The sequence below is a fragment of the Gobius niger genome (assembly GCF_951799975.1).
Source record: "Gobius niger genome assembly, chromosome: 16".
Classification (NCBI taxonomy): domain Eukaryota; kingdom Metazoa; phylum Chordata; class Actinopteri; order Gobiiformes; family Gobiidae; genus Gobius; species Gobius niger.
The window spans coordinates 5,010,623-5,019,176 of NC_136867.1; positions in this window are offsets into that span (position 1 = coordinate 5,010,623).

Genomic DNA, 8,554 nt, shown 5'->3' on the forward strand with positions numbered 1-8,554 from the left:
ACTCCGTTATCCCAACCCGGGCCTTTGTCTTTTTTTCCAATGGCCCAATACCGGCATGGATCCGTTTTACGGATCCGGAGAGAAGCCGGGCCAGAGCTGCCCCGGATCTTTCAAAAACTTGCTACATCCGGTACAGTTCCGGTGCAGATGTTCAAAACGGAGGCTATTTTTATATAGATCCGGGACGGGTCTGGTGCAGATACGTGAAATGAGTGTTGATTTTAGCATATTTGGGACGGATCCTATCCGGATCTGGCCATGTGTCATAGAATCTGTTTTAAATCCGGTTCAAAGGTGTAAAACGGATTACAGTCTATGGTAAAATTAGCACACACACACGTACATTCATGTATAAAATAGTTTATTTCTAAACAAGTCATGCAGAAATGTATAACATTTACAAATAGCATAATTATGTTGAATCACATAAGTGAGCAACAAGGAATCTTACACAAAATTGTCTGTATAAAAGTATAAAAGAATTACTTTCATTAAAATAATTCAAATTGCTACATGTTTCTACATGCTGTTACATACACATGTACGGCAAGTTTTGAGAAGAAACTGTGCATTTGGATCATCATTTTAGTGTTTTTTTTTTAGTGATCTTGCTCTCTAAAATTTGTTTGGCTTTACCTAAATCTAAAACCTTCTCAACTGGAGCTTACAGCCTAATAGGCAGTGTAATGCCTCATTTGTAAGCTAAGACCTACAAACTCATCTGAACTTTTTCCTTCTTATGATTGTCATACAATTCCTTTAATGACTTAATCCTTTTAATGCCCCCCAGAAATAAGATTGATAAGCCTAAAGCAAATTATAAAGAACACTGCAGTGGACTATGTTGTAGCTCACAAAGCAAACCTCAAAATCCTTCCTCACCAGTGTCCAAAAGTCAGCCCTCAGTCTCTCAGTGATTCCAAAACCCAGTCTTTACAGTTCTGTTGCTCCAGAGGAAAATTCTCTTTCTCATGTTTTCATCAGGAACAGCATTTGGTTCAGGGCTGCCAACACAAAAACAACAACACGGGTCAGACACAAGACATGTACTGGTCAAAGGAAAAACAATGTCCATTAAATATCACTTACATGTGAAGTCCAGTGTGTCCCTCATGGACAATCACTGAACATCTTAGTCCAGATGTAGTCCTTCTGAATTCAGCCTCAGTCCTGAACATGTTGGTCTTAAAAAAATAAAAAATAAAACTACACATATATTGGATGTTGTATGAGTGTCTATCTTTAAAATAATTGATTTTGTTTTGTGTATCATTTGATGAATCAACTGATTTGATGCCCATCTCAAAGGGGATTGGGGAAAAGAAAATGGGGGGGAAAAGTGTGCTATGCCTGTATACTGATAAAACTATAAATGCAATAATGGCATCACACCAATAAGAAAAAGTTCATCAAAAAAAGGACCAAAAAAAAGAATTGATTTTCCCATAGTATTTTTGATATATAATGTACAACATACAGTGTAAGCAATTCAAAACACAAGTTTGGTGACTGACCTGTCTTGAGTGATTTTTCATTGTGGTAGCTCCGGGTTCCTAAAGGGACGATTGTGGATGAGTGGAATCCAAACAGTGTTTCAGCTTTTCATGCAGTGAGCCTGCTCCATCTTTATATTTAGTCCTACAAAACCACAATGTTACAGAGAGAGTGTTATAACAGTAAATAACTGCAGTAATTGTTCTCTGATATGTTCCACTTACATGTAAAGGAAGTCCACCCAACGTCCGTGAAAACCTCAAATTATGTACAAAACCTGTAGAGATATAAAACATGATTTAAAAAAAAAAAGTATATGAGACCCATTGGTCTCACGTAAACGCCAGGAAAAGAGCCTCTTTAACAGGATACACGGCGCACAGGGACCCGCAGACCTACAAAAATGAGCATTTAACGGAGTAGTTTCTGATGAAGGATGTGGATCACACATTTGCACAAACGTTAGCGGCCAGAACAGCTATCATGCCCTGAGACAAATGCGAATCCCACACAGGACCGGGACCGCGGTGCACTTTTAGTTTTGTTTTCATTCAATGCTAAACTTTTGACTTTACTGTCTAACAGTTGTTTTGTGAAACCATTGTGTTACTTGTGTTCTGGTTCATATTGTAAATATGAAAAGGGGGAGTTAGCGCGCGCCTCCGGTAGTAGTTAAAAACTGTCTCTTCAACGGATCAACTGTAGACACACAATATAGTTCGACGTTTTGTATGATTTCCATTCAAGTTTTCGAACAAACAAATTATATGATTTAGCTACATGGTCTAAAAGCCATAAATGTTTTACGTCTAAAACAGTATAGGATGAAGACTTACCCAGGAATGTGGCGAGTGTTCCTCGGTGCTGCTGAAGGACTGTGAGAGTGATCCCAACTGATCCAAACTGATTAAACGTTTAAAAAAAAAAGGAGTAACTGTCAAACAATTTGAATTTGGGCTCCTCCGGTTTACGATGCTGCTCCGGAGCTGTTCCGAGTCGGTGATGTTGAGGGTGCGCCAGGTGGCCAGAGGTCCGGTTTACGCTGCCGCTCCAGAGCTGTTCCGGAGCTATGATTCTTATAGTGGGAGTAAGTTCAGTAAAACGAGTCTGATGGGGAACTGGTTCAGATCCGCAATACGGATCTGATTCCTAGGAGGATTTGGCGACTTGAAAACGGAGCTGGCCCGGACCTAATTGCTGTCTGGGAGGCTAGCTCGCAACACGTATGGGCTAGCTACCTTACACATCGCGTAGCTCGCTCCTGTGGTTGATGTACCTTGTACACTGTTAATAGAAAGTCCCAATCCATATATTTGCATATAATTAACCCACTTATTCAAATAGGCCCGACGTGTGCTAACAGACTAGCTTAAAAGTTCACAGTCACATAGACATTTCGCATGCCATGTTTAAAATTCTACGTTTATGGATTATTTTGGCTCTTAAGTCTCTCTTCGCGATATTTTTCCCGATAAAATCAAAATTGGGTGAGGAAAATATATTTAAATTCTACTTTTTTTTATGGCTGGTCAATTTGTTGTCTGTATTAAGGGGAAATGTCCTTAATACAGACAACAAATTGACCAGCCATAAAAAAAAGTAGAATTTAATCGTATTTTGGAGTGGAAGTGGAAATGTCCTTAGACTGTGTGGGAAAAATTCCTACATAAATCAACAGAGGAGTGGGTAAAGATGGCCTCACTGTGAGCTCCAGACCGTAAATGAAAATGTCGCTGTTATTAACACCTACATCCGTGCGGTGCCTGTCAGAGCTGCGGGAAGAAGGTGATGGCGAAGCCGACGCCGCACCTCCCTGTTATCGACGGTAATGGCGGTGCACGGATGGATGCGGACCGGAGGGAGGGTGGAGACCACGCGCTCGTCCCGGGCTGACGGCGCCCTCGCGTGGACTGAGGAGAGAACGGCAGGTCTAGATTTGAAGACAGTCTCGGTCTCGTCGCATTTTCCAACTGTGATGTATTCTGTGTTAACCTCTTAACCCCCGCCTGAACCGAGAGCATTTTCTCCAGTTCAGCTTTACCCAAATCCTGCAGGCCAGGGTAACGCCTCATTTGAAAGACCTACAAAAGTAAATTGATCTTTTTCCTCACATCATCAGATTTTTTTTCATCACTTTTTTTTTGTTGAGCAGTCATCTCATTTTTGTCAAATTTCCGTGACTTTTTTGTCACTTTTGCGTCACATTTTTCGATTTTTTTTTTGTCAAATTCTTATCACTTTTTTTGTCCATTTTTGTCACTTTTTTGTCACTTTTTTGTCCTTTTTTGCCGTTTTTGTGTAAATTTTTTGGCACTTTTTTGTCCATTTTTTCGGTTTTTTGTGTCAAATTCTTAGCACTTTTTTGTCAATTTTTGTCACTTTTTCGTCCATTTTTTCGTTAAATTTTTCTCACTTTTTTGTCAAATTTTTGTCCATTTTTGTCGTTTTTTTGTACATTTTTTGACACTTTTTTGTCAATTTTTTCTCACTTTTTTCACATTTTCATCCTCGTTTTCGTCTAAGTTTTGTCGCTATTTTCACCCCTTTTTTTCCAGAAGCTTTTGGATTGGGGTAAAGCTGGAGAAAATGTGCTCGGTTCAGGTGGGAGTTAAGGGGTTAAAACGCAGAGGTGTGTAGAGTAGCCAAAAACGTTTACTCAAGTAAGAGTAACGTTACTTTTAAATCATTTTACTCAAGTACGTGTAAAAAGTAGTGACCCAAACAATTACTCAAGTAAAAGTAAAAAACAGTACTTGGAGTTTCAGCTAAAAAAAATTATTTTCAATGACGCTGTTAATCAGGGGTCCCCAACTGGGGGACCTGGGTCCAGATCCGGACCTCCAGAGGCTTTAGTCCGGACCCCAAAGCCTCTCCATCCTCTCAATATACTTCATTTCTATGGCTGATTAAAAATCCAAACAATTTGAATAACACTGAAATAAATTGGCAGAATTATTGATTCATTGATCAGCTCTGCGATGTAAATAGACAACCTGTGCTCATATGACTGCACATGTCCGGACCCCAGACATATGTGGAAAGTTACAAAAGAAAGGTTTGCAGACGGCGAGCTGATTTAGTCGGGGCTCTCTGCTATAAATGGTGTGAAACAAAACATAAAATCATGTGGATAGTGATCTTTACAAAGATAATTCCAAGAAAATTGCAGAAAATACCGAAAAACGAAATAATTCGAAAGTACAAGGAGTCTTGAGGCAATTATATCAATCAAAATGAAGCATTTGGCACTTAAACATTTACTCACAGTAGAAAATAATTATTATTTTTACTCGAGTAAGAGAACCGATACTTACATTATAATTTTTCTCAAGTAGAAGTAAAAAGTAGCAGTGTACTGTATGATAAAACTTCAAAAAGTTACTTGAGTAAATGTAACTGAGTACTATCCGCCTCTATTAATACACATAACCAGCTTTAAATTTTGAAGAATATAATGTTACATTATTTTCTTCAAAATCTTTATTGGTTTTGAAATTTATGCCAGAAAAACAACTAAGGCCGCTTCTACAGTTTAAAGGCCTTTACGATTAAGATAATTAATGATGACTTTAAGACTAAAAATATGTTTAGATGTTTTTTTTTTGTTAAATATTTTTGTTTATTTTTTATCACGGAGGGAAATGAAAAGAGATAAACTTCTAAATTATTTTGTAAAAAAAAAAAAAAAAAAGACTAAAAATAAGTAAATGTTTATTATTAGTCATGTTCGAGCTGCATAGTATGTAAGTAATTATTCCAAAGCTCAGTATCTTTCTTGAACTGCTCTGGTGCCCTGAGTGCTAGAATTAAAGCTGCATTATACAACTTTTTATGTGGCTGTGTGAGTGGTCAGCATGGCGCCTTCACTTTCAATCACGGCGGTCTCAACAACGCTCCAGGATCAAATGAGAGAGTCCGTCGACAGCGAAAACCAAACAATTGATCCTGGAGCGAGATCACTGAGATGGAAAGTAAAGACGGAGGACCACTCATGCAGCCACAGGGTCACTAAGGTACGCATGATAAATATCAACTTGTTTTTTTACATAGAAAGTTGCATAATGCGCCTTTAAAGTGCCCAGCAGTTAGCAACTCCTGGTGCACTAATATGACGATCATTTATTCCATAAAGCGCTTAGTTACAAACAGAGCCGTGGGAAGATATTTGAGTTAGGGGGCGCTGAGGGACAAAATTTACCCCCAAATACTTTTTCTGTGCATAAATCCTATTTATTAACCTCTTAACTCCCGCCTGAACCGAGAGCATTATCTCCAGTTCAGCTTTACCCAAATCCCGTAGGCCAGTGTAACACCTCATTTGAAAGACCTACAAAACTAAATGGATCTTTTTCCTCACATCACATTTTTTTTTCATCACTTTTTTTGTTGGGCAGTCGTCTCATTTTTGTCAAATTTACTTGACTTTTTTGTCACTTTTTCGTCAAATTATTCAAATTTTTTTGTCAAATTCTTATCACTTTTTCGACCATTTTTTCGCAATTTTTTGTCGATTTTTTCCGCAATTTTTCGTCCATTTTTCTCAATTTTTTGTCAAAATATTCTCACTTTTTTGTTAATTTTTTGTCCATTTTAGTCATTTTTCTAAATTTTTTGTCACTTTTTTGTAAATTTTTTCTCACTTTTTTTTCACATTTCAATCATTGTTTTCGTCTCAGTTTTGTTGCGATTTTCACACCTTTTTTCCAGAAGTTTTTGGACTGGGGTTAAAGCCAAACTGGAGAAAATGTGCTCGGTTCAGGTGGGAGTTAAGGGTTTAATATTGCCTGCAGTTCACAAACTATCCACAAGGGGGTGCTGCAGCGCCCTCAGCACCCTGGGTTCCCACGGCCTTGGTTACAAACCAAATCATGTGAAAATAAAAGTGCTTTGGGACAGATAAGACACAAACACATCAACAACCTCAACACTCAAGAACAATCGTGATGTGGTGCCGCGGTTCGTTCCTCCAGGGCACTCCTCTCTGGGGTCACGGGGGAAACCAAATGACCACTTCACTTTCGAAACCCCGTTTGGAGCGACTGGGAAGATGTTGGTACACGTGAACCTGATCTGAACTAGCACTGAAGTAATTGTAGTCCGCTCTGGGCCTGGGGTGACCCTCAAATAGTAGAGAAAGTGGGACAGGTCATGTGATGCGGTGGGACATGGAGGGACAGATGTGAGAAATTAAAACTTAAATTACACAAAGATCAGCATTGAAGAGTTTCCTTTGCTATTTTTTGGCCCGAAATCACACATGAGATTTAAAAGGTCACAAAATATTGTAATCCATAAAGTTTTGTTCATTTTGTGCAAATGTAAGTTTTTTGAATGCCATAAATGCAACAAATAAACTGCATGCATTTGTCATTTGTTAAAACTGTGGAATCATTAGATTAAGCAGGAGAGTGTGGAAGTAAAATGTGGATGTTTCACAAATTGGGCAAAAATAATTGTGTAAAACGGGACAAATCATGAAAATGTCCTCAAAACATGATGGATTTAGTAAGTAAGTTCTCTATTTGTCATGCAACAACATTTCGTTCAGGCGTTAGTCCTGAGCCACTGCAACTGAGCTGCGCTGCCACTGTGGGCCGACCTGACCAGCATGTTTTTGGAGGTCGGGGAAACTGTAGCACCTGGAGGAAACCTGGCTGGAACGGGGCAGCGCCTCCTGGGTTTGTCCCCTTTTTCAGAGCGTGGGGTCCTGCACTTTTACAGTGTACATGTAGCAACTGTGATGCTTTACAGTGACATTTAAGGCACAAAACCTTAAAGGAACAGGCCACTGTTTTTTACATACTGAGATATGTTCTTACCTGAGCTTAAACGAGTTGATGCGTACCTGTCTGGTATTTGTGGGTGCCCTCAGTTATGCAAAACGACTAAAGATGTTGTTAGCATTTGGCCTCTCCCAGTATATTCCTATGGCTCCAAACAGAGGTGAAGTTAGAAGCGACCAAGCTCTTCCACGGACACAAAGACCAGACAGGTACGTATCAACTCGTCTAAGCTCAGGTCAGAACATATCACAGTATGGAAGAACTGTGCCCTCAATCACGCAAAACAACTAAAGATGTTGTTAGCATTTGGCCTCTCCCAATGTATTCCTATAGCTCCAAACGGGGGCTCAACTCGCCTAAGCTAAGAACATATCTCAGCATGTAAATCTAACTTTGTTGTAAAAGTAGGACATTGTACAAATAGGTGGGACGGGGGGTGACGAAGGTCGAAATGGCTGCAGTCCAACCAAAAGAGGGGCAAGTGGTCACCCTATCTGAGCCGGTGTAGCGTCGAGATGCACTTCTTTGTCAAGCTGCACTAACAGCATCAACGCGCATGTGCACATGTCTTTGTCTCTCACTAAAAACGAGTTATCAACAGCTGCTAAACTTTGTCTACGTAACTAAAGAGCAGACGACTCTTTCCTCAGCAACTTTTATGACATTTAAACGCTCATGCTTTCTGATTATTGACAAAACTTGTACTTTTTTTTGTATTTAAAGCCTATATTCTCAACAGACAGATATTTAAAGGCAAATTGTTTTAGCAGCTACGCAGGGGCTGGACTGGGACTGAAAAACAGCCCTGGACTCTGGTCAGCCTGGCCCAAAGTAGCGTAAATGTGACACTTCCACAAATACATATGTGAACCTCTTACCCCCCGCCTTAACCGAGAGCATTTCCTCCAGTTCGGCTTTACCCAAATCAAAAGGCTTCTTGAGCCTCATTTGAAAGCTAAAATCTAGAAAAGTGATGGTAACTTTTTGTCACGTTGTCGCTGCATTTTTGTCATGTTTTTGTTGCTTTTTCATTACTTTTTTTTGGCTTTTTGGCGGGTTTTCGTCTCTTGTTTTTCAGGTTTTTTTTTCATGTTATTGTTGTTTTTTCATCACTTTTTTCATTGCTTTGTCGTCACGTTTTCGTCACATTTTGTTGTGTTTTTGTCACTGTTTTTGGATGCTTTTCTTTTAACCCCTTAACTCCCACCTGAACCGAGCACATTTTCTCCAGTTTGGCTTTACCCCAGTCCAAAAGCTTCCGAAAACAATAATGGAAA